Raw genomic sequence first — 23,127 nt, 5'->3', positions numbered from 1 at the left:
ATGGATTTGCAACATAAAAATGTTCTAGGTATTAAAGTGTTAAAATAATGTAACTGCATATTTATAAAACACTGCAAAGAAAGGCAATACATAGTGTAACCTAAATGGTTAGTATAACACCGATGGGAGATTCACTGAGGGGGTCTGCAGCTGTTTATTGGGGCAGCGCGCAGCAGAGCAGGGTGTTGCTTCGTTATTAACAAGTGCCTTGGAACAGTACATTCGAGTTTCCTTGGAGAACTTTGTTTTTAAAATACGGAGAAAGGCAACGACTCACATGAGGACTATAATATGGACTTCCAGTCCCAGAAATCATAGCGAGTTACTCACCTGGATGTAATTAAAGGTATAAGAACTAAGGGGATGTTCTTGTCGTCTTCGTGTGCCTTCCTCTGTGTCTATTGCCCAAAAAGAAGGAAGTCAGGCAGAAACGAGTAGCCATAACAAATGGAAGCCTAAGACGCTTGTGTTTTTGCAGCAGTGAATCGCCCAGCGAGTGCAGCTTAACGACAGGGAAACCTTTGCTTTAAAAAATAATATATATATATATATATATATATATATATATATATATATATATATATATATATATCTCAATAAATAAATATATACACACATATATATATGAACCCAATCCTGTGTTCAAATTTTCCAAAAGCAGGCACCGACTCCGTGGGATTCGTAATCAAGGGTCTTTATTGGCAAGAAAGACGATCAGACGCGTTTCGGCGGACAGGTCCGCCTTGCTCACTACATCTACATATATATATATACAAACAAGTTACTTACCTTCGGTAACGCTTTTTCTGGTGGATACAGTATCTATCTGTGGATTCCTCACCTTTTGAATTACCCCTGCACCAGCTTTCCACAGAAACTTTTTTCTTAGCCCTCCTACGTCGACGAGGACATCACAATAACACAGCTCCACTCGCGACTCCGTCTGACATCTTCGGAGCCACAAATAGCCCTCGTCGGCGTACTGACATCAGTTCCACCAATTTTTCTGTGCCTCTGAGGCGAATAATTGAAGTATACAATATGAACATAAATTCATAAAGAATCATAGGAAAATCAGAAGAAACAAATCATTTCCTATAAACGAAACAAGGCATTTAAAATACACAGTAAAACAACCATGTTAAATAAATCATCAAACCTTTGGTATACGAAGGTGGACAACGGGGAGGAGGGTGGGTCAGCGAGGAATCCACAGGCAGATACTGTATCCACCAGAAAAAGCGTTACTGAAGGTAAGTAACTTGTTATTCTGATGGATACATCTGCCTGTGGATTCCTCACCTTTTGAATTGAATCCCAAAGCAGTCCCACTCTCGGAGGAGGGTGTCCACCAACCTATACCAAAAAATCCTGCAGCACAGAGTGCAAAATGGCCGTCCCTCCTAACCTCAGAATCCAAGCAGTAATGCTTTGCAAAGGTGTGGAGGGAGGCCCAAGTTGTGGCCTTATAAATATCAACAACAGGAACACCTCTAGGCAAAGCAGAAGACTTCGCTCTGGTGGAATGACCTCTGATACTTTCAGGCGGTTCCTTCTTGGCCAAGGCATAGCAGATCTTGAAAAACTCAGGTTGCCCAGTTCAATCTCCAGGCATGAAGGTGCAAGCTCTGGAGGTGGGGGGTGTAAAACCTGCCCCTGCGAGTGCGAGAGGAGGTCTGCCCTGAGAGGGAGACGGAGTGGAGGGTGCAATGAGAGGTGAAATAGATCTGTGTACCACATCCTTCTTGGCCAATCCGGGGCGAACAATATGACTTGGGCCAGGTCTTGGCGAATTTTCCTCAGAACTTGAGGAATCAAGGGTATGGGAGGAAACGCTTAAAGGAGCTGTGAACTCCAATCCAACTGAAACGCGTCCCCCAAAGCTCCCTGTATCGGAAACTGGAGACTGCAGAACAACGGGCAGTGCGTGTTCTCGCGAGTGGCAAAGAGGTCCAACCGAGGAAATCCCCACATCTTGAAGACGAGATGGACTACCTCTGGATGAAGCCGCCACTCGCGATCGGCCGAGTAATGCCGACTGAGACTGTCCACATGCACGTTCAACACAAGTGCCAGATGATTTGCAATCACTCAAATCTGATGGCCCTGAGCCCAGGACCAGAGCCGCAAAGCCTCTCTGCAGAGGCAAAACTACCCTACACCTCCCTATTGGTTGATATACCAAATCATGGTAGTGTTGTCAGTCAGGACCTAAACTGACTGACCGCGAAGGGACGGAAGGAAGGAAGGCCTTTAGTGCCAAACGTATCGTCCGCAATTCCAGAGGTTGATGTGAAGCAACCTTTCCTCTGGAGAACAAAGACCTTTGCCCTCTAGATCCCCAAGATGAGCACCCCACCCTAGAGTGGAGGCATCCATGATCACTGTGGCCACCGGCGTAGGAAGCTGAAACGGCTTTCCTTGAGACAGGCTGCCCTGCACATTCCACCAAGACAGATCGCAGCAGTTTCTCTGGAGATCCTGACCGACTCACTGAAATCCCCGTTTTGCTGATACCACTGCCTGCGGAGACACCACTGGAGCGCCCTCATGTGACAGCATGCATGGTTGACCAACAGAATGCAGGAAGCTAACAGACCGAGCAGGCGTAGGACCTTCAGGACTGGAACAACCGCTCCATAGTGAAACAAGGGAATAATTTCCTGAATGTTGAGAATCCTCTGAGGAGCTGGAAAGGCTCGACACACCGTTGTATCCAGTACTGCCCCTATAGACAGGTTGCGTTGCGAGGTCACCAGGTGAGACTTGGGTACATTTATCGAAAAACCCAAAACATACAACAGCTGCGCTGTTACCTGCAGATGATGAAGCACCATCTCTGATAACTTTGCTTTGAGTAGCCAGTCGTCCAGGTAAGGGAAAACAGGAATCCCGACTTCCTGAGATGAGCTGCCACCACCGTCATCACCTTTGTAAAGACTCTAGGTGCAGATGTAAGTCCAAACTCGAGGACCGCAAACTGGTAGTGTTGAGACCCTACCGTGAAACGGAGATACTTCCAATGCGACTTCAGGATGGGGATGTGAAAATATCCTGCAAAATCGGTACCATCCAGTCTTCCTGCTGCAACGCCAGAAGAACCTGAGCTAGGGTCAAACTCTTGAATTTCTTCCGCTTGTGGTAAAAATTCAAGACCCTGAGATCCAGAATAGGCCTTAACCTGCCATCCTTTTTGGGGATCAGGAAATTCCGGAAGTAGCATCCCTGACCCCTTTCCAGCTCCGGAACCACCTATATCGTACCTTTTTTCAATAACACAAGAACCTCCTGCTGAAGAAGCAACAAATGGTCCTCCAAACACCCGCCCTAGCGATGAGGGTAAGGAGGAGAAAACTCCCTGAATGGATGTGCGTACCCATTTTCCACAAGATTCAAAACCCAAAGGTCTGATGTTAGAGATTTCCAATCTTGTAGAAAATGGGACACCCGACGCCGTACAGGACTAACATGCTCCAAGATGGTGGATCTAGGGCTGCTTTCCAGAGACACCAGTGGCAGGGGCAGAAGAGGAAGAGGAGGAAGAGAGCTGGCGGGCACCGCACCATCGACCTCTGTTCTTCCCTCTGTAGGTCTTGTATTGGAGTTCTGCTGCGGCTGTAACTGAGGCTGTTGACGGCCACGAAAGGAAGACATCCTGCCAAAGCCAGGATACCTTTTAAAACCAAATCCTCTACATTGGGATTGGAGTCCTAAAGATTTAGCCGTGGTTCTACTGTCCTTAAACCTCTGCAGCGCAGAATCAGCTTTTTCCCCAAAAAACCTTGAACCACCAAAGGGAAGATTAGGAAGAGTATTTTAAACATCAGGAGAAAAATCTGAAGACCTAAGCCAGGCATGCCTTCTTGTAGCAACAGAATAGCCCATCTCTTTTGCCACTGAATCAGCAGTGTCCAATCCAGACTGTATAACCTGACAAACTGCTGCCTGGGTATCTGCCACAATCTCCTGAAAAGATATCCGATCATTCTCTGGCAGCTTAGGAATGAACTGTTTTGCAAAGTGAATCAAGGCTTGGATATACCTCCCCAACAAGCAGGTTGCATTGGTGGATTTCAAAGCAATACTTGAAGAGGAGGAAACCTTTTTAGCAGACTGTTCGAATTTCTTTGAATCCCTGTTCCCAGGAGTCTGGGGAAAAGATTCCATTGATTGCTTCAAACAAGAAGCCTGCACCACCAAACTTTCAGGGGATGGATGACTTGAAAGAAATGCAGGATCATTTGGAGCAGACCTGTACCTTCTTGCTATGGTCCTTGAAACAGCAGGTGCAGGAAGAGGCTTCCTCCACACCTCCAAAATGCCTCATTAAATGGCAAATGAGGCTCAACTACAGAGGAAGGAGAATGTAATAACTCCGTCAAAATATTCGGCCTGATAGCAGTGGGAAGCTGAAGATCTAAAATTTCAGCAACCTTTCTAATGACTCCATGATAAGGCGCAACATCTTGCAAGGGTAAAGCCTTTGGAGATGAAAGTTCCCATTCTGGGGAAGTATCCAATCCACTTGCCTCTTGAAGGCCTTCAAACTCATCTTCTTCATTCTCGCCTTCTTCAGCCTCATCCTGCTGATACTACTATTCCTCAAAGATTCGGCGTTGACGTCACCACACGCGGCGCCGATGAAACAGGCACCAGTGTCGAAGGAGCAGTTTTCGAAGTGGGCAACAGCGCAGTTCGAAGCCGAGAAGATAATCGACCTCCAGATGGAGCCGGAGACTGAGAAACCGGCGTTGAGAACCTCGAGCCGGTAAGTGCCAGGACGGTGCCGTGGGCATAAAAGGCATGAAAGGAGCCTGGGCATAATGTTGAGGAACGCCCAAATTAAACGCAAGCGGACCCGCGGGGCCCGAAGGCGCACTGGTAAGTTAGGCTGCCTTGGCAAACATGCCATACATCGCGTTGAGGAACTGCAATGGATCCGTACCAGGCCCAGGAAAGGATGGGTAAGGAGCTGTATCCTGATACCCACGAGGCTGTGAAGACGCTGGTGACGTCGGGCCCAAAACAGAAGTCGCTGGTACCAGTTCAAGAGAACGCTTCAGCGCCGGTGAAGAACTCGGCCCAGGAGTATCCTTCGGCGTCGATGAACGTGTCGGAGAACCTGTTGGCGTCAGAGAACGAGCTGGAGTCGCTGGAGGAGAAGAAGGCGAAGGAGAAATGACATCTCTAGAACGATGTCTCAGAACAGGTGAGGGTGATCTCGAAGCCCTACCTTTCGACGAATGACGTCGAGAACCATGCCTCCTCCTCTTCTTATGCTTCTTCGAATTCGAAACATGCTAAGTTGGCTACTGTGAGAAGTTGACCTGATGTGCAGTGCTCACTATTCTAGTGATCACTATATATCAGTCCAAACAACCCTTATTGATGATTGGTTGTAAGTCAACCTTATAGACCAGCTATCCTAGTAGCATGGATACGAGCAGTCTAAGGCTAAGACTCTAGAGGGCGTGTTAAGCCAGCTGTTTTACCATCACATTACCCCTTGAACACCCAGTGAAAGGACACCACACAAGTGTTATGAAAATAAACAGTGTATTTATTAGAATCACAACAACCCTGTACTCTTTATGAGGACAGGGTGCTAGGCACACAACAAAACTCTTACGAAAATACTTAAGTTAGCACGTTATACACAAATGCCCGAGGGGCACGAAAAACCATATACTTTAAAAGTGGAATGCGAATTACTAGCAGGTAAGTAACAGTTCTAATAGGCTTTGGAATCGCTAGGACTGGACTAGGGAATCGTTAGATTACTACTAGGAGGCCCAGGGGACTCGGGTGCAGAGTGTGCACTCTCACGCGGGATGCGGGACAAAGTCTATGGAGGCTAGTAAAGGCAAAGTTAGTGTTCACGGGCGAACCCGACCTGGTGGGAAGAAAACGACAGTGGATCCTGACCCTAGGATAGTGAGGCTATGCTGGGACACCGAAGTGCCGAAGTTACCTAGCCCAGGGGCTGCAGCTGCATAGGTCTGAAAAGACGTCGGGGATCTCGTTGCCGGACCAGGAGCCTGGAAGGAAGAAGTTGCTGTCAGGCGACCAGTGAAGAAAAGTTCGATGGATCCAAGCCTGGATCAAGGAAGAAGAAAACCTGAAAGCAGAGGGGACCAAGTTCTTGGATCACTAGCCAGTGATTAAGTGGGCACCAGGATGGCACCGGGCGAAGTCACCGCAGTCAGGTGAGTGGGCGCTGCTGGGCTCTGCAGTCTCTCGGACCAGGAGGCGTTGTCGGCGACCAGGATGGAGGTGCGAGCTGTCCCACGAAGGTTCTTGCTGTCGACGTCGCTGGACCCAGGATTGGGCAACAAGTCTTGGCAAATGCAAGGCCCACGCGGTGGACCTAAAATGGCGTCTTGGCAGGACCAGGAGGGTCCAGGGTACTTCTCCGATGGAGGGAAGCAAGGGCCAGTCTGGAGCAACCAGACCAGCAGCAGAAATGTCGTCGGGCGTCGTCAGGAAGGCCACAAGCCAGCGGGCTAGTAGCCAAACAACGCGGTGAGCAGTAAAAAGCAGAAGGGCCCCACGCAGATCGTGGAGATGCTGGGGGGCTGCTCTTCGGTGCTGGAGCTGCTCAGGGTGGGGGCTTCTCGGACCCCAAAGCACTCACCAGGAATTCACTCGGCGGGCTTGCTGGACAGAAGTCGTGCAGTCTTGCAGATGGCCGGTCCCTTGAGGTCTCGTCGCACCCACGGTTCTCAGCTGGGCTGTAGAGGTGGGTAGAGGTCAGAGGTGCCAGGGAAGCCGGTTCTCGTCGAGCTGGGCAGTCGGATTCCGGAGGAAGGACTTGCAGCAGACCGCAGTGTTCTTAGATGGTGCCTGCGGATGCAGGGTGACTACTCCTTAGTCACAAGGGAGAAATCTTAGGAAGAAGTCTTGAGTTCCTTTCGCAGAAAGTAGTTTCAGGATTCAAAGATGATCTGATTTGGAAGGGGGCCAGTCTCTACCTTTATCCTGTAAAAGGGGGCTGGCACGCGACTAAGTCCTGCCCTATGGGTGGGACTAGGAGGGGGGTGGTTACACCCACTTCCTTGGCGGGCTTTTCCCCAGCACAGGGTCTGGAGTGACCCTGGAACTGGTTCCAGCCAGCCTATGCACAGTGAGCACCGGGGTGCCACGTGCAGTCACCTTCCTCTAAAGCCCTGCCTACCTACAATACACAAAACCCTGTCTGGGACGGTGCTGGCACCGCCCCTGGCAGGAAACCCTTTGTCCTTATCTCCTGCTCTGGGAGGACTCCCAGCAGCAGGAGGGCAGACTTGTGTCTCGGTGGCAGCATCCATTTTGTGGATGCTAAGGCTCTGTCTGACTTTAACCGGGGTTACATACATGTCGTGTCCCTCTAGAAGGGTGGAATGCTAACCCCTGGAATGCTAACCCCGTCGCCAGAATTGGCGAGGGGTTAGTATTCCAATTCGTATGACACCTTACTCGACATGTTTTGATAAAGCGATACCAGAGTTGGCACATAACCGCGAGGATTATAATGCACTTAAGAGTATATGGTATGCGATATCATGGAAACGGCTAAGGGATGGATCCCGAAAGCCGCAGACAGGCTTAGCTCATGCCAGAGCACCATCTCACACGATTCCAAGCACTCTGCCTTCAGGATTGTTAAGGCCTGCCATAGGAGTGACTGATAGGAGATCTGTGTCTCCATTTTAGGGTTAGATATAGGTATACTATATCTAAAGCAAAGGGTGTTTACACCACCTTGCCCCAGCTGTCGTGCAGCCAGTTGTGTCAGTTTTAGTTAGTCAATCCAGGGGTGGCACAATACATGCTTCAGCCCCTGGGAGACTTCTGGGTGCACCTCAGCCCTGGGTACAGGGACTTGGAGAGGGCCCAGTGCCAATTCAGTACCTAAGTACAATTTGGATAGAGAGAACAGCTAGGCTGTGGGTCTGATTAGCAGGCCCACAGCCAGGGAAAGTCGTAAACCAGTGCAGCAAAAAGCAAAAATCTGGGTGATCATAGGATTGCAGACCCTACTCTCCTACAGCTACTTCGATCTTTTTCTACCTCTTTTCTCCTTCCTTGCCTTTGCCATGAATAACTTGGCCTCCCTCTCCTTCAAGGTCTTCGGGTTCATCTTAGGACAGCTGGTACAACCATCGACGTTGTGGTCTGAAGAGAGGCACCACAACAGTCTTCATGGGGGTCCGTGATCGACATATGGCCCCTACATTCTCTACCAGGTTTAAATCATGACTTGTTTGACACCATTGCACTGCCACTCCAAAGGAAACAGTAGAAACAAACTAACTAAAGAAGTTATAATGGAGAGTCCCAGAAAACCGTTACGCGTTGTCGGCGAGGAAAAAAGGGAACTGATGTCAGTACGCCGACGAGGTCTATTTGTGGCTCCGATGTCGTCAGACGGAGTCGCGAGCTCAGCCGGGTCATTGTTACATCCTCGTCGACGTAGGAGACCTAAGTAAAAAGTTTCTGTGGAATGCTGGCACAGGGGTAATTCAATAGACGAGGAATCCACAGGCTGATGTATCCAGCAGAAAAAAAATATATATATATATATATATATATATATATATATATATATATATATATATATATATATATATATATATATACACATACATATATATATACATATATATATATATATATACACGCACACACACACACACACCCACACACACACATATCTAAACTAGAATAGAAATGTTAGCAAAGAAACAGTATATTACAGAACTAGGATAAAAAAAACTTTGGAAAAAATGAAGGGCAAAAGGTGCCAACTTTGAAGCTGGGGATTAGTTTAAGTATTAACGTGGTCCCAACATCCTGTGATAATAAATGAGTTTCCTTATATGTAAAACCATATGTTATGGCCTTAACCGCTGCTATTTGAATTTACTTTACTATGTTGGTGAATTTTCTGCTATAAAAGCAGGTGTTAATAATTAATTGCTGTGGTGTGCACCAGAACACCCCGGCTCATATTGAGCACTAATTTAAAGGCTAAAATTGTTTAAAACAAACAAAATGTTACACAGCTCTAAATATAAAAAAAATACCTACTCTGCAGCGTCAGGTGCACAAGCAAAACACAGGTTGTGCAGCCTACAACAATAAACGTGGCTTGGCCTTACAGCATGTGTGTTTGGGAAAATCCTGTAATGTATTTGTCTGTTTGAAAATGTATTATGTCCTTAAGTGATGTTTAAAAAAAAGTGTAATATCTTTGGGTTAAATAAACATTTGCAGTATGGATGGTACAAACATTTTGCAGAAACCTACAGCAAAGTGCAATTGTGTTTTGAAAGCACGATGTTAATGTATCCAGCAAGGAATTAATTTAGCCCATTGGCTGAAAGTGCACAACAAACTGTGAAATGAAGCAGCATGTGGTAAAGTATGTGTTCTGTTTACGGTCTGGGTGCAAATTAACCATATAGAAAAGATGGCGATGCTGATAATTATCACAAGGCCTTCAGATGCAAGTGGGAAACAGGATGTTTAATGGCTCTGGGTTTGAAAACAAAAGAAAGAATACCATGTGTGCCCTGTTGTCTTAAAAGGCCATACAAGCCAAAAGGTGCTGTACATTAAATATGAAAGAAAACATTATTTAACCAAAGAGACAGAATATTTATTTATTTAATTAATTTTGTAAGAAAATGTATTTTAGTAGTGGTGTTATTTAAAATTACTTTCAAAATTTTCGGGCGATTTTTTCGATATATAAGTGCCGCGGTGCGCACTGGAAAACCCAGGCTAAAATTAAGTGACTAATTTAAATAGCTAATTGCACTGTGAAATGTGTCTAAGGGAGAGGAGTGTAAGGCAGGGACGGGGAAAACAGATGAGAAGGGAAGAGGCGGAGAATGGGAGAAGGAAAGAAAGTGTGGAGAGAATGTCCTGAGAGGCAGACAAAATAGGAGTAAGCGAGGGCGAGAGTGGGGAGAAATTAGGAAAGAAGTGGAAGAGAGAAGGAGAAAAAGTTAAAAGGAATAAAGTGTGAAGGGGTCAGAACAGAAAAGAAGGAAGGAACAGGTAAGATAGGTAAATTAATAAGGTGTAAAGAAGGAACAGAATGTGTGAGTGAAAGGTCATTGTGGAGTGGATGTGGCATGAGGGAGAGAGATGACAATTCTATGATTGGGGATTAAAGTTTAAATGGAAACAAAAACGTACATTTATTATGTCATTAAGTGGTTGTGAGAAAGTGGCTCTATATATACTGGACAATAAGACAGTACAGTGTGTATAGAGTCCACAAACCCCAAAGGTATAACAGAGGTTAAAGTCAGAACTGACCTTACTCTCCAAAGTGGTAGCTTGGTCAAGCAGTAAGGCAGTACCAGAGGACAGTGTAAAGCATTTGTTGTACACACTCAGTCAGCAAAAGGTTTCACACACTCAAGAACTGAACTCCAGGCCAATTGTTATTATATGCTCAGATATAGTTGTTTTATTTTTAGAACCAACAGTTATAAAAATATACTTTGAGATACGAGTACTCATGTAAATACTTTGCAGAGGAGCAATAAGTTTGTACACACAATTACAGGCTAGCTAATAAGCAATACAGTTCGGAAACACACTAGCATTGAGCTCAATGGGTTTTTCATAGGAGAGTACAGTTGATTACTTTATGGATTACTTTGGTAGTTCCAGGACTAGGTCTTAGATTCAGTCCTGGGGTCTCAGCTGAAACCAGATTAACAAAAACGTTTTAGTTACTGTGATGAATTTTCCTGAATATAAAGCGGTTTTAAAAGTTCACACTTAGAAACTTTTCAAGATGATTCTGACAATGTTATCCAATGGGAGGAAATTAAGGTTACAGATAAAGTACGATCTTGTTACTTTTGTAACCCAGCACTAGTCTCCCAGGGCCTGCACTGGAGGCTTAACTTAAAACTGGTAGGTAATTGGGTTTCAGTATTTCGTACGATTTTTAAAGAATATTTGCAGTTTTCAAAAGTAGACAGAAGAAATTTCATAGAAAAGCAGACAATGGGTTCCAATGGAGAAAAATACAGGTTTACCAGTAAACCCGCTAGGGATTACTTTTGCGGTTCAGTACTGGTCTGAAAGGTACAGTACTGGCTTCTCTCCTGATCACAGGTGAGTATTTTCGAATTCGGACTTTGGCTGATTTTACAGGAATATTTTCAGTTTTCAAAACGTCACACTTAGAAAATTTTCGAGTCAAAATGGGTCAATGTTATCCAATGGCAGGTAAGTGAATTACCGCCCTCCAGGTGAGTACTTGGTTGGTGAAAGTTAGGTTCTGGGCACAGACTCAGGAGTCCCCCAGGATCAGGTAGGTACAGTTAGTACACCCTCAGCGGCACAGGGGCGGCCGGGTGCAGAGGTAGTTAGGCCCAATGTTAGTCAATGAGAGGCAGGGGGCCTACGGTTGGTGGCGGCTGGCTAGCAGGCCATGCGGCTGTGGGAGCTGGGCTCCTGGTCACTTGCTCAGGGCAAGGGGGAAGTAGATTAGGACAGAGAAGTCACAGCCAGCGGCACTCGGGCGGCTGGGTGCAGGGTGCTTTTGAGCCGTTGGGCGCTCAATGTTATCCAATGAGGATCTTGACAAGGGAACAAAGGCTGCAGGCTCGGGGATGGTGACCCTCCAGGGGCGACCAGCACTTCGAGAGGTAAGTTGGGATGATGGAGCACAGGTAGGTACCCCAAAGGGAGGCACAGGGGGGCGCGGGGCGCCGGGTGCAGAGGTGTCTTTGGGGGTCGGAAAAGCTTACCCTCGGCTGGTCGCGGTTGGGGTGGCCCCTGGTTCTGAGGGTGCAGGCGTCGGCTGGTTCGTCGAGGAGGGTCTTTGGGCACTGGACTTCGGGTCCCAGTCGCCGGGGGGACGTCCTCGTGGTCTTGGTTCGGGTTGGCCCGGCCCGGGCTCGGCTGGTGCAGAGTGGGCTGGTCCGGAGCTTCCTGGTGGGCACCAGGTCGGTTGTTGCAGCAGAGCCTCTGCTGATGGGAGTTCCAATCTTCGAGAGGGTCAAGGCAGGCAGGTCCTCTGGGTATCCCAAGGTTGCTGCCCGCGGAGGTCGCCGGGATTAGGCAGGAGCAGGTTCCAGGATCCACAGGCCGGAAGGGCTGGGGCCAAGTCAGTTGTTGTCCTGTTAGCAGCTGCGCGGCGGGCCTTCTTCTTGATCTTCTTTCTTCTTGTTAGTATCGGGATCTAAGGAAGGAAGGTTCAGGGAGCCCCTAAATACTAAATTTAGGGGCGTTACAGGTAGGGCAAGGGCAGGGACCAATGGGTCCCTGTCCTGTGGTGAGTACACCCCCCTAGCCTGCTCCTATCCTGTGGGAGGGGGGCAGGAGCCTAGCTGGGATTGGGCAGGACTCCCCATCTACAAGATGGCCAGGGCCCGGGGTCGTGCTTCGCCTCCCCTCCTCCACCTGAGGGGTGGAGTTGGCACGGGTTGGCACACCCTCCTTCCTGACGTAGTTTTTCCCGCCAGTCTTCCCACCACAGTGGGGGTAGGCCTGGTGGGGGGCTGGTTGCTGGGTACAGCAAATGGTCTGGAGAAGATCTCAGAGGCGGTATGCCTTTGAAGCTTCCCCCTTTCCATCCTGGGGGAGGAGACATAGCACCTCGCCCAGGATGTGCTTTGTTGCAGACCCAGGAGAGCGTGGGGCTCTCCACCCAGGGTCCAGCAACATGTCTGCTTGGTGGCAGCCTCTGCAGCCACTCAGCCCAGAGGTGGATTGTAGGTTCGGGTTTTTGGAGGGCATCTCTAAGATGCCCTCTCGTGCATTTTATATTAAATCCCACACTGGCATCAGTGCGGGTTTAATGTGCTGAGAAGTTTGGTACCAAACTTGTCAGTCTTCAGTGAAGCCATTATGGTGCTGTGGAGTTCGTAAATGACAACCTCCCAGCACCATATACTCTTAAATGGCAACTCTGCACTTACAGTGCCCAGGAATGGCCCTGGGTACTGTAGGGGCACAGGGCTCATGCACCTGGGCCCTCACCTCTGGCATAGGGCACCCAGCTCGAGGGGTGACTGAAGTGTGCCAGGGCAGTGGGTTCTGTGGGCATGGCACACAGGGATGTGTGCCATGTCAACTGTTGCTTTAGTTCTGTACTTAGGCACTCAACCTGCAAAGGCAGTGTGTGGGTGCCAGGGTACAGGGCCCATGAGGGTGGCACAATAAGTGCTGCAGCCCTCAGAGGTCTTCTCTGGTCACCATGCCCTAGGTACCTAGGGTACCATTTACTATGGGCTGACAGGTGGCCAGAGATGCCAATTGGTTATTTTGTTTCAGCATAGCTTTTCTTTGTAGGGAAGGAACACAGGCCCTGGGTACCTGGTTGGCAGGGACCCAGGGCTCACTCAGTCAAAGTACATCAGCAGTTCAGAGAAAAGTGGGGGCATACCAAGGCAAGAAAGATGGCACTTTCTCACGGTGGTGTTATTTAAAATCACTTCAATACCTTGTGGTGATTAACTTTTTATTATAAAAGTATGTGTTAATTATTAAGTGGGGTGGTGTGTACCGGAAAACACTGGCCTAAATTAAGCACTAGGTTGAAGGCCAATATTGTTTACATAATTAACTGTGCACACATTTACCTCCAATACCAGACTAAAAAATAAATTAAAAAAAGCTTGGAGTAAAGCAGAGAGACCTTGAGTGGGGTTAAGTAAAGTGGAGTGGAGAAAAGTAGAGTGGTGTGAAGTAAGCAGAGTGGTGTGGAGTAAAGCAGAGTGGTGTGGAGTGGTGTTGAACTAAGAGGGGTGGAGTAAAGCAGAGTGGAGTAAAGCAGAGTAAAGTGGAGTGGAGTAAAGTGGAATAAAGCAGAGTGGCTTGGAGTAGAGCGGAGTAGTATTAGGTAGGATGAGTGGAGTAAAGCAGAGTGGAGCGGAGTAAAGCAGAGTGGAGTAAGCAGAGAGCATTGATTGGTGTAGAGTAAAGCAGAGCGGCATGGAGTAAAGCAAAGTGACGTGGAGCAGAGTGGAGTAAAGCAGAGTGGAGTGGAGTAAGGTAGAGTGGAGTAAGTAGAGTGGAGTTGATAGAATTGGAGTAAGCTGAGTGGAGTCTAGTGGATTGGAGTAAAGCAGAGTGTTGAGTGGAGCAAAGCTGAGTGGCGTTAAGTGGAGTAAATCAGCGTGGAGTGGAGTAAAGCAAAATGGTGTGTAGTAAGCTGAGTGGCGTGGAGTGGAGCAAAGCAGTGTTGTGTTGCATGGCGTTGCATATAATGAAGTTGCGCTGCGTATAATGGAGTGGCGTTGCATAGAGTGGAGTGGCGTTGCATAGAGTGGAGTGGCGTTGCATAGAGTGGTTTGGTATTGCGTTTGGTGTGGCGTTGTATGAGAGTGGGTTGGTGTATACAAGATGCAAAGAGAAGGTGAATGGGAGAAGGAGAGAAAGTGTGGAGAGACAGAATAGGAGTAAGTGAGAAAGAGTGTGAGTGTGGGTAGAAATTAGGACAGGAGTAGAAGAGAGAAGGAGAAAATGTTAAAAGGAAAAAAGTGTGAGAGGGAGTAAGAGAAGAAAGAAGGAAGGGATCAGGTGAGAAGGTAAATTAATGTGCTGTAAAGAAGGAACAGAATGTGTGAGAGAAAGGTCGTTGTGAAGTGGAAGTGGCATAAGGGAGAAAGGTGACGAATTTGAGATTGGGGATTAAAGTTTAAGTTTTGCTGTGGCCCCAATATCCTGTGCAAGTATTTTATTTACTTTGTGGGTACATAAATGTATTATGGATTTAAGTTGTGTTATTTAAAAGCACTTCAATCAATACTTTTGGATGATTTTTGCATTATAAGAGCATGTGTTACTTAAGTGTTGTGGTGTGTACAGGAAAACCCCAGCTGAAAAAGCAGTAGTTTTAAGTCTAAAATTGTTTATATAAATAAGTGAGCGCACATTTACACCCAGTACGTAGTTAAAAAAACATAAGGCAGATATACAGGGTGGATGGCAAAAAATGCACAAGTTACTTACCTTCGGTAACAATATATCTGTAAGAAACAGTAGTTAGTGTTAGATTCCCTACCATAGAATATCCCGAGGCGTCAGGCTGGATTCGGAAAGTTTTCGTCAGCAGTACCCCTGTGCGTCGGTAGGCATCGTCTACGGCTAAGCGTCCGTCGTTGGCGTCGTGATCGCCGGAATGACGTCTCCGGAGTACTTAGACGACGTCCTCGCGCGCTGACGTCAGTTCTGTACATAGCTTTCTGCGCCAGGAATGCAGAGCCATGATAGAAACCGACACTGGGGCCATAAAACTAGGGCCCTGAAAGGGATGACTTTAACCCTAGATATCGGTTCGCAGAACGGGGAGGATGGGTGGGGCGGTAAGGAATCTAACACTAACTACTGTTTCTTCCAGATATTTATTTTTATTTATTTTATTTATAAAGTTTTATATAGCGCGAACTTGACCCAAGAGGGTATCAGAGCGCTTTACATTTAGGAACATTGCGCTACAAGTTACATCAGTTACAAGAGCATAGTAAGGTACAGACACAAACAATGTTGCAAGAATTCGCAGGAGGGAGGGGAGGAAGGAGTAATAACGGGGAGACGAGGAGGAACTGTGCCCAATGTCCAGCTGGGTAGGTGACGGTCAAGGGGGAAACAAGGGCCAATCTCCTCATTAGCTGTCTAGCAGCTACCTCGGACATCAACCATGTTGCTCAGGTCTCAGTGTTCAGGACAACCAGTTTTGAATTTATTTGATTTAAGAAGTTTATATAGCGCTGGCTAGACCCGGAGGTATCAGAGCGCTTAACCTGAGGATCGTTGCAATACAATGTACATTTAAAAAGGTTTATATACCGCTGGCTAGACCCAGACGTATCAGAGCCCTTAACCAGAGGAACATTGCATTACAAGTTACAGGAGGTTCCTTTTTCGGCAAGGAGTAACAGACCTTGATGCACAACACAACCCACCGAGAGATGGTTCGCTTGGGCACCGCCCGTCCTTTCTTAGCACCCACGTAACCAACAAAGATTGTCGTCCACCCGGAACTGGCGTGTGCGGTCTAGAACGTTTTGGGTCAAGACGGTGGAGCCTCTCTTCCTCTTTCGAGGGATGCGGAGGCGGAAAGAAGGTGGGCAAGGTGATGGACTGCCTGATATGAAAGGCTGTAACTACCTTGGACAGAAAAGAAGGACGAGTTTTCAAAACAACTTTGTCCGGATGGACAGAGAGGAAAGGAGGCTTAGAAGATAGAGCCTGGTGCTCACTCACTCTCCTGGCAGAGGTGATGGCACCCAGGAATACAGTCTTAAGAGTCAGAAGAGGGCAATTGTGAAGTGGCTCGAAAGGAGCGCACATCAAATAGGTAAGAACAAGGTTCAAGTCCCACTGAGGCATCACGAAAGGAACAGGAGGGAACATGCCTTCCAAGAATCGATTTACAACTGGGGACTTGAAGAGAGAAGGCTGATCAGGAAGCCTCAAGAAGGCTGAAATGGCCGAGAGATAGCCTTTGATAGTGCCCAGAGCAGAGCCCTGCTGGGCATGAGAAAGAAGGAAGAGGAGAACCTCTGAAAGGAGGGCAGAGAGCAGATCCACAGCCTTTGCTGTGCACCATGCCACAAATTTGTTCCACCTGCAGACGTATACCGATTTTGTGGAGGGACGCCTGGCTGCCAGAATCACATCACAGACTTCAGGAGGCAAGTGAAATGGCCTCAACTGTCGCCGCTCAATCTCCACGCATGTAGGTGGACACTGGACAGGTTCGAGAGGAGGACCGTCCCCTGCTGCTGCGACAGAAGGTCCTCCTAAAGAGGCAGACTGATCGGGGGATCACCTGACATACTGAGTAGCTCGGGATACCAGTACCTTCGTGCCCAGTCCGGGGTCACAAGGATGACTTGGGCCCGGTCACGCCTGATCTTCTTTAGCACTCCGGGCAGAAGTGGTATAGGCGGAAAGGCGTGCAACAGACCGCAGCTCCACTCGCGACAAAAAGAGTCTCCAAGCGATTGCCGCCTTGGAAATTCCAATGCGCAGAACCGATGACATTGCAAGTTCTCTTCTGTGGCGAATAGATCTAACCAAGGCTCTCCCCACTGCTGAAAGAGACCTTGCACCACGTCCGAGTTTAGACGCCATTCGTGATCCATCATGCACAGACGGCTGAGTTAGTCTGCCCTGGCGTTCAGGGAACCTGCCAGGTGTTGAACCACCAGGGAGATGCCCTGGGTTCCAGCTATGTCGAGAGGAGCAGAGCCTCCTGACAAAGGGTCCATGACCCCACCCCGCCCTGTTTGTTGCAGTACCACATGGCGGTTGTGTTGTCCATGAAAACCTGCACTACACTTCCCCGGACAGAGGGAAGGAATGCCTTCAGTGCAAGCCGGATCGCCCGCAGCTCCAGAAGGTTGATATGGAGCCGGGACTTCGCCGGAGACCAGAGGCCTCTGATCTCCGCCTCTCCCGTGTGGCCCCCCCATCCCAGGAGGGACGCATCCGTCACTACTACGCGTTCCGGTTGGGGTAGGGAGAGGCATCTACCGTTTATCCAATAGCGGTCCGTGAGCCACCACTGCAACTGTCTCGCAGTGCCCTCCGAGATCAGGACGTGGTCCGACAGGTTGCCCTGATGCTGTGCCTACTGAAACTTCAGGTCCCACTGCAGAGCCCGCATCCACCACCTGGCGTGAGGCACCAGTAGGATGCAGGAGGCCATCAGTCCCAGGAGCCGCAGCGTCAACCTGACCGAGACCCGGGATAAAGGCTGAAAGATCGGAATCAGAGCCTGAATATCCCGAACCCGCTGCTTGGGGAAAAACCCGAAACTGCGCAGAGTCCAGAACCGCTCCGATGAAGAGGAGCTTCTGAGAGGAGTATCCCGGCACCGGTTACCACGTCCGTGACCGCGTTGAGGTTGATTCTGCGGCCTGTGGCTGGCCGGACGTGTGGGGGCGCCCCTTCCTTGGCCACGAAAGGGGCGAAAAGCGGACGTTTGCTGGAGCTGGCCCAGGCCCAAGGACTTGGCCGTAGCCCTGGAGTCCTTAAAACGCTCTAGCGCACTATCCGCTTTGTCACCAAAAAGGCGACGGCCATCGAAGGGCATGTCAATGAGCGTGGCCTGGACATCCCCCGAGAAGTTGGCAGACCTCAGCCAGGCGTGGCAACGAATCGCCACAGTTGTGGAAATCGACCTGCCTAGCGAGTCCGTGGTGTCAAGTCCACATCTAATTGAGTACCGTGCTGCATCCCGCCCCTCTGCCAGGGCTTGGGCGAGCCATGCCTGGGCCTCCTCCGGACACTGTGGCAGCACGTCCGCAACCGTATCCCACAGAGATTGGGTGGAACGGCCCAAAAGGCAAGCGATGATGACCGGCCGCAGCCCCAAACTCAAAGAGCAGAACAGTTTCTTCCCAAACTGATCATACCTTTTGGATTCCCGATCCGGTGGATCGGTCAGGGATACGGTCTGGGACGTAGAGGCCTGAATTACCAGGCTCTCGGGGGTGGGGTGAGCGGACAGAAAGCAGGGGTCGGGCAGTGGCGCCGGGCCACGTTCCGATGCACAAGGAGGCCTGCAGAGGGCTTGGACCAGGTGCCCATCAGAACGTCGGTGAGGGCTTCGTTAAACGGCAGTAGAGGGGGCGTGGCCTGGGCGTCAAGATGGCAGTCGCACTCTAAGAGTGCTCTGGACCCCCTCCGTCATCCACCTGGCTCTTGCCTTTCACAGCTGCCATCGAAGCTCCCTACCACACTGCCGCGACTCACCCCCCCACCCGGCTGTGCACCGATTTCATTTGGGGGCTGACCGGTGCCTTCTCTGTCCCTGCTGGACCCTCTATCTCTGCGGCCCTGCTCACCCGTAAGATGGCGGCCCCCTGAGCGCTCCTGCCCGGGCACTGCTTCGCCCGTTAGGCGGCCTGGCGCTTGCCCTGCCTCGTTCCCTCACCCACCCGGGAGCAAACTAGAGGCTGCTGCGGGCTCCGGAGCAGTTGCGGGCCTGTCTAGACATCGGAGTCGCCGCTGCTGCCTGAAGGACAGGGGGCAGCCGGGTTGGGCTGCCCAGTCGATAAGACTGCCCCCAGGACGTGCTGTTTTGCCCATTGGTGAGTGGCGGTGAGGGCGTTCGGCTCTCCTGCCGGCCTGGTGTTGGGGCTGTGTGTGGGCCTTGCCATCCCTACAGGAGAGCGGCGAGGGGGGGCCGGCCCGGAGCGGGCACCATTGTCCCATATCGAGAGGGGCCTGAGCGGAGGAGAAGGTGGTCGGTCCCCCTAGGGGTCTGCGAGCCAGCGCTGAGGCTTCCCTGTCATCTGCACCCCCCTAACGGGGGGGCTATACTGAGAGGCGTGGCTCTTTCTCTGCGACTGGACATTTCCGCGCGCCCCGCCATCTTGTGCGCGCGGGCTGGAGAGCGTGCGGCGGCCGGCCTGCAGGAAGCTTGAGACACAGGACCACTGGCCAACCCGAATCCTCCAGAAGCACATCTGAGGCCGCCCTGTCCATCGCCCGGCCGCGGATGACAACGCACATCCGCCCCTAGGACTGGTCCTCCGGCGGCGTACTGGTGAGTCGGGTCCATCTTCCCTGGAGCGGGCTGCGGTGTGGGCTGGGTGTTCGGCCACCATATCGGGTGGCGAGACGAGCTGTGCTGCTACGCCCCCCTTCGTGCCCGCTCCATTCAGCGGTGTGCCTAGACTGCCATACTGACCGGGCGGCGGTCTGTGGAGCTGCAAGCATGCCCCCCCTGCGCTGAGGTGTTCCCTGGCCCTCGGAAAAGGGGTTGTGTGCGGCTCAATTCGTGGGTTCGACTGGTGGTCTGGCTAGCCCTCGCCTCCCCCTGGGGTACCGCGGCGGCCGCCTCTGCGGTTGGTGATCCAGTGCAGGCGGGGGTGCTCAGATCCCCGATAGTGCGACATCTTTGCTGCCCCCCACCCCGAGACTCTGATACGGGTGAGCCGGGGGGGCCTGACGTGTCGGGTGACTCCCCGCACCCATGGGCAAACCCCGCGCACTCCCGGCCCCACATCTCAAAGGACAATAGACCAGTTCGCTGAAGCGGACCGGTGACCTGGTGGAGGAGTGGTGCCCGGCTCTGGCCCAGCCGGGGGAAATCTATCGACCATTCTTCAAGCGATCTCTGCATCCCAAACATCTGTCGAGAGCAAGATAGGGGAGGTGCGCGTCGACGTGGCTCTCATCCGCCAAGACCTTCGCAAGGCCACGGAGCACATTACAGAGGCTGAGTCCCGGATCCCCACTGTGGAGGACGATGTCACTACCCTCAAGTCTCAGATGGCCAATCTCCAGTCGCAGACCTCTGAGCTTCATCGCCGTGCCGAGGACGCCGAAAACAGGACACGCCGGAACAACCTGCGCCTCCTGGGCTTCCCGGAGGGAGTGGAGAAGACTGACGTAGCCACCTTTTTGGAGAACTGGATCCGCACCTGGATGCCCAAGGAAAAGCTCTCTCCCTGGTTTGCGGTGGACCGAGCCCACTGCTCCCCGGCCCCCAGGCCGCTACCGGGAGCCCCAGTCCGTCCTTTTATCCTCCACGTCCTTAACTTCCGCGACAGGGATGCCATCTTGGGGGCGGCCACGGAGTTGGGGCCGCTGCACCACCAAGACTCCAAGATAATGGTGTTCCCGGACTACTCGAGGGAAGTTCAGTCCTAGCGTCACTCTCACGACGAAGAGCGACTGCCCTGCGGACTGTCCGACCACTCACCCGTTACCCTCCGACTTGGTTCTTCCACGTGGGGCCCGCAGGCGGTCTGGCGTCTCAACGCTTGGTTCCTACTGGACCCCACACTGGTGGACTCGCTGGAGCAGGAATTAGGTCACTATTTCTCCACCAACGAAGGTTCAGTTCCCTACCCTGGGACCCTGTGGGAAGCTGGCAAAGCCATGATTCGCGGGGTGGCAAGGGGGCTTGTACATGCCAAACATGCGGACCAAATGGCCCGACTCGTGGAGCTGGAGTCCCGGGCTGCGCGGTTGGAGGCAGAGCAATCTCTTGCTGGGCGTGCGGACCCCTCCCAGCCGTTGACATTGGTTCGAGAGGAAATCCGCCATATTTCGTAGGACTCGGCCCAAATGCTGTGGCGATCGTCGGTGGCACGGGTGTACGGCTGGGGGGACAAAAACGGCAAACTCCTGCATAACTTGGTCTCTTATCCCAAAGTTCATTGCATTATTCCAGAGGTCCGTGCACAAGACGGTACCCTCCAGGTGACCTACACAGCCATAGCCAGAACCTTTGCACACTTCTACGCACGCCTTTATGCGGCGCGACCAGCAGATGCGCACCTGACCGCCCTGTTGGACGGGGCTCGTGCGCGGCTCCCCTCTCTCACGCGCGACTCCGCGGAAGACCTGGATCGCCCCTTTATCTTGGACGAAGTTCTAGAGGCCATCCCCCTCCTGCACCCTGGCAAGACGCCCGGCCCGATGGGTTTCCGCAGGAATACTATGCTGCCTTCCGAGATACCCTGGCTCCCCGACTATTGGTCCTTTTCCAGCATGGGGTGGAAACCGGCTCTTTCCCCCCTCAGTCCGATCTGGCTACGATAGTGGTCATCCCTAAGACCCAGCCACCCTCCATGAGCTGTGCGGACTTCGCCCAATCTTGCTTATCAACACTGAGATCAAGCTCTTTGCCACGATATTGGCCCAAAGGCTTAAGTCTTTCCTGCAGGATCTGGTTCATCCTGACCAGTGCGGGTTCATGCCGGCTAGGGGCACCCGCCACGGCATTTGTCGCCTCCACCTGGCCTTGGCCCACCGTGCCCGCCTGTCCCCGTTCCTGGCCCTTCTCTTCCTCGACTTTGAGAAGGCCTTTGACACGGTGAACTGGGACTACCTGCAGGACGTGCTGGAGGCGATGGGTTTTTGGCCCGTTGTTTCACCGCCTCATCAAGGTCCTCTATGCCAACGCTAGAACCCGGGTGCTTGTCAATGGGGAGCTCTCTGAGGCCTTTCCGATCCGTAGAGGTATGCGCCAGGGATGCCCCCTCTCACCACTCCTGTTTGCGCTAGCAATGGAGCCCCTAGCGACGCTCATCCGGCGGGACCCTATTGTCCAGGGGTGGGCCTGGAACGAGAGCCACGTAGATAAAATAGCCCTCTGCGCTGATGACGTGCTTCTATATCTGGCGGACCCAGCGAGTTCGGGCCCCAGATGCTTGCAGATTCTCGCGGCCTTCGAAAGGGTCTCCGGACTCAGACTCAGACTCAACGCGACTGTGAGAAGTTGGCCTGATGTGCAGTGCTCACTATTCTAGTGATCACTATATATCAGTCCAAACAACCCTTATTGATGATTGGTTGTAAGTCAACCTTATAGACCAGCTATCCTAGTAGCATGGATACGAGCAGTCTAAGGCTAAGACTCTAGAGGGCGTGTTAAGCCAGCTGTTTTACCATCACATTACCCCTTGAACACCCAGTGAAAGGACACCACACAAGTGTTATGAAAATAAACAATGTATTTATTAGAATCACAACAACCCTGTACTCTTTATGAGGACAGGGTGCTAAGCACACAACAAAACTCTTACGAAAATACTTAAGTTAGCACGGTATACACAAATGCCCGAGGGGCACGAAAAACCATATACTCTACAGGCCAATCTCCTTACTCCCAGGTGTCAGCAAAATAGCTGAGAAACATGTGAACCTAAATCTCTCTCAATACCTCGAGTCCAATAAATTATTGGAAGCCTCCCAAACAGGATTCAGGCCAGGCCAGAGCACCGAGACGGCTATATTGGCGGTAGTCGAAGAGGCAAGGAAGATCATAGACTCAGGGGGATCAGTGGCAGTGATCCTCCTGGACCTTAGCGCCGCATTCGACACCGTCAATCACTCAATCCTTATCCAAAGACTCAAACATCTCGGAGTCACAGGAATGGCTCTGGCCTGGTTAGAATCCTTCCTCAAAAACCGACTCTTTCAGGTGACAGAGGGCACCTTCACGTCCAGACCTACAGCCATCAACTGCGGGGTCCCACAGGGCTCGTCTCTGAGCCCAACCCTTTTTAACGTTTATATGTCCCCCCTCGAGAAGGTCGTCGCCCCATATGGCATTAAACTCCTGACATATGCCGACGACACTCAACTTGTGGTCTCTCTGAACCAGCAAGATCTTTCCATTCCCAATCTGCACACCTGCTTGAC

At 50.8% G+C, this 23,127-nt stretch overlaps 1 protein-coding gene across 2 annotated transcripts in view; it reads right to left on the bottom strand.

Annotated features, from left to right (window-relative positions):
• Window positions 1–23,127, bottom strand: part of RNF213 (ring finger protein 213) — a 2,973,532-nt gene that overhangs the window by 1,740,765 nt on the left and 1,209,640 nt on the right. The window lies entirely within an intron of this gene.

The sequence above is a fragment of the Lissotriton helveticus genome, chromosome 7, assembly GCF_964261635.1.
Source record: "Lissotriton helveticus chromosome 7, aLisHel1.1, whole genome shotgun sequence".
NCBI lineage: Eukaryota > Metazoa > Chordata > Amphibia > Caudata > Salamandridae > Lissotriton > Lissotriton helveticus.
This window is presented reverse-complemented; position numbering and strand designations above follow the sequence as displayed.